The following is a 3537-nucleotide window of genomic DNA, read 5'->3' as shown; positions in this document are numbered from 1 at the left end:
CAAAGCTTTCAATGACGCCTGAATCAAAAGAGATGTAACAGAAATTGATAAATATTTAGAACCGAAGCATAATTAAAATACTTCATTTTAAAGCTTACAAGATGTAGCTAAAAGAGTAATTATGGGTTAAATTTTAGCTTTAAATGTATATATTAGGAAAACAAGAATGAAAAATAATCAGCAAAATACGTCTTAAGCAATAAGTATATGACAGAAAGAAGGGTAAGCTATGGACTGGGAGGAAACGTTGGCTTTATTTCACATATCTGACAAAGAATTTGTGAATATATTTGATAAAGAGCTGACAAAGGACAAAATAGATAAAGAACTCTTACAACCTATGAATAAAAAGACGACACGATTTAAAATGGGCAAAAGCTATGAATAAGTATTTTTGACATATAATAAACCGCATATACATAGAACGTAGAATCGAATGCGTTTTTGCATACGTATCCCCCAGCAAAATCATCCCCACCACCAAAACACCAACTCTATCCATCGGCCACAAATGTTTCCTCACGCCCTGTAGTGATGCCTGCCCGCCCCGCCTCCCCGTAGCCCCGGCAACCGCTTGTGGACTGTGCCAGCTACACAGGGCGACCGTCCCCTGATGTGGACAGCTGAATGGCTGGCACCCAGACGCAGCACTGAGAATGCTCCTCTGTGATGGAGATGACGATGATGATGATGATTTCCTGCAATGAGGCAGTGCATTCATTCTACATCCTGATTTAGAAAGAATTGTAGAAAATCAAGCGCTTCTTAAAAGAAGGACAGAACATGAGAACTGTTGCGTTCGATACTCCATTTTCTGTATTTGTTCCTAAACGTAGATATTGACTGCTGTTTCAAAAGCCCATGCTGGTTCGAAACCTCTAGGATGTAATAGGGTACCAGCACCCATAAGGAGGGCGGGGAGAACCCCAGAAAGAGGAGGACTGCCTCAGAGGGGTAGCTGGCCGTTTTGTGAGTGAGGGAACGTGGAAGACCTATCTCGGGTGGCCCTAAGGCAAGGACTTTTCCACGCCTGCCTGCCAGCTCTGAGAAGTTTACGCAGAGCCCTTATTACTAGGCTGAGTCTCGTACACATCTTGACAGTTTCAACAGCACCTGACACTTTCAAAGCTGTGTCTTTGGGGCGGCTCCTGGGAACGGAAAAGGCAAGGTGAACACACACTCCAGGAAGGAGTAGGGACACGGGGACAAAAGGGGTGGGGTGGGAGGGAGCCTCCCATTGCCCAGGTCCAGCTTTCGGGTCAATTGGAGGTCACGTCTTCTCAAAACCACCCCCCACTCCCCACAAGGTAACCGAACACCGTGAGTTCCCCTCTGGGACTGTCTAAGCCAAAGGAACACAAGTCTTGTGGGAAGAAAAAGTTTCATTTTTTGTGGTGACAAGTAAAGGAGACAGGAGAATCATTTCGAGGTTCAGCCTCCTGAAGGGAGGGTAGCCATCGCTTCTGTCCGACACCTGGTTAATGACATGTCGGGTTGCAGCTGGTTATGCTCACCAGTCACTGCTCAGGCCAAGTGCATCCCCTCCGAGCTGCCCTTGGGCCAATGGTGCTACATGTTAGCATTTAGTAAGAACCGCCCAGACCTTGAGGTTTTTGTCGCATCCGACACCAACATTCTTCCTCTTGTGACCGGCTCTCACAGCTGCAGAGCCTTCTCCTCTGCAACGTGCCCTGAGTGGTCAGCAGAGGATTTCACTGGCACGGAGGTGGCTCCTTCGGTGGCGGTCTGGCTGCCCTGGAGGCGGGGGCCACAACAATACACGCACAAGCAAGAGAAAACTCAGGTTAAGTCAAACCCCCACCCCCACCCCAAAACCAAGGACAACTGATTTTAGCCAGAACCCCATGACCCAAACCATTGACTTAGCAAGTCCCCTGGCCTGGGGTCGGCTCCCTCAGGACATCGACTCGTGTCCTCATGTGACTCAGTAAAGACGACACACTAGCAGACCCATCGGGTATGAACACAAAACATTCCTCTTGGATAATGCCAAGAAAATCATTCTTATCCTTGAGGGAATTGAAAATAAAAACAGTAATAAAGATCAGGGGATGTCTGAAAGGGAAAAGAAACGGGGCATCGTTACCATGGATCACTCAGGATTCTAGCAGAACAGATGGCCCGCTCTAATTAGGTCCTTGGGGACAGTGTAGTGTGGGGGCCGCCTGCACGCTGTGGACACAGGGTATGGGAACGAGGACGAGGGGAAGTGTTAGTAACAGCAAGGAAGTCACATCCTAACCCTAGGGGGCGGATGAGAACTGCATCCCAGAAGGAGACGTGGGCGAGGGGAGAGCAGGGGAGGGACTGGGACCTTCGGCTCCGGGTCGCGGCTCATCGCAGATGACCCTGCTGGGAGCGAGGCCGCCGGGCCGGAGACCCTGAGCTCGCTCTTCTCCTCCCGAGTCATCCTGCTCGGACCTCCCATCAGCAGAGGCCAGAGATGCCACTGACGGGGCCCACGTACATCAGCCTCCTGGGGCAAAGAGGTGGGGGAAAGAAGGGCCAAGTGTGCACCTGCGGAGGCGAGCGAAAGTGTTTGGCCCAGAGGAGACTGTTAAGTTACCGTCAGGGGCATTTCCAGTTAGGGTGGAACCTAAGCAAACCTAAGCGAGAAAAGATGGACACTCGGAAAGAGACTTTCCAGACCTCCGTGAAGCGCAGAGCCATCTTGCAGGAGGAGCCGGATGCTTCACCAGCGAAGGGCTCACGGACCTGGCCTAAATGAATGACAGGAGCCAGCTGTACTGCTAGCGCCTGACGTGGGCAGGAATCCTCATTCCAATCGTCCTAAGTGGAGTCTTTGAACTCTATGTGACAATCATTGCCTGCTCGGGCCAATTTTGTAACTTCGTATATCTGCTGGCCTCGTGAGGGGGGCAGGTGGGAGCAGGGATCGGGGGAGGGGGGACGAGCTGGGCAGACGTTTCCGTTAGCTACCGCCGCATAACAAACCATCCCAACGCTTAGCGCTTAACAACAACTGCAATCGTTTATTTTTTTCTCCCGAATGCGCGATTTGGGCAGGACACACTGCGGGGATAGCTCATCTTCGCTCTTGGCAGCTGTGTGTGCCGGGGCTTGACTGGCAGCCTCGGAAGCCGCTTCTGTGTCGCTGACCTTGTGCGGCTGGCAAGTTAGCTCCGGCTGGCAGATGAAAGACCGGCCAGGGGGCCGTGCCAGTGACTTCAAGTCCTCTTCGTGTGGCCTCTCCGTGGGCACCGTGGGCTGCCTCACGACATGGCGGCCGCGTTCCAAGGGCAGGCACCCCGGGAGAGCAGGGGCGTGTTGTCTCTCTCTAACCTTAGGAGTCACGTGGCGTGGCTTTAATCATCTACTATGTATCAGAGCAGTTACAATGTCCACCGAGTGTCAGGTAGGAGACACACACACCATAACTCAACAGAAGGAGTAACAAGCTGAGATCTAAGCAGAATAAGTGGTGCAGAAGATACCACGAGAGCCGTTTTTGGAAAATGCAAAATCTACCGCATTAACAAATGATAGCAAATTAAG

The sequence above is a fragment of the Pteropus vampyrus genome, unplaced genomic scaffold, assembly GCF_000151845.1.
Source record: "Pteropus vampyrus isolate Shadow unplaced genomic scaffold, Pvam_2.0 Scaffold112, whole genome shotgun sequence".
NCBI classification, from domain to species: Eukaryota; Metazoa; Chordata; class Mammalia; order Chiroptera; family Pteropodidae; genus Pteropus; species Pteropus vampyrus.
This window is presented reverse-complemented; position numbering follows the sequence as displayed.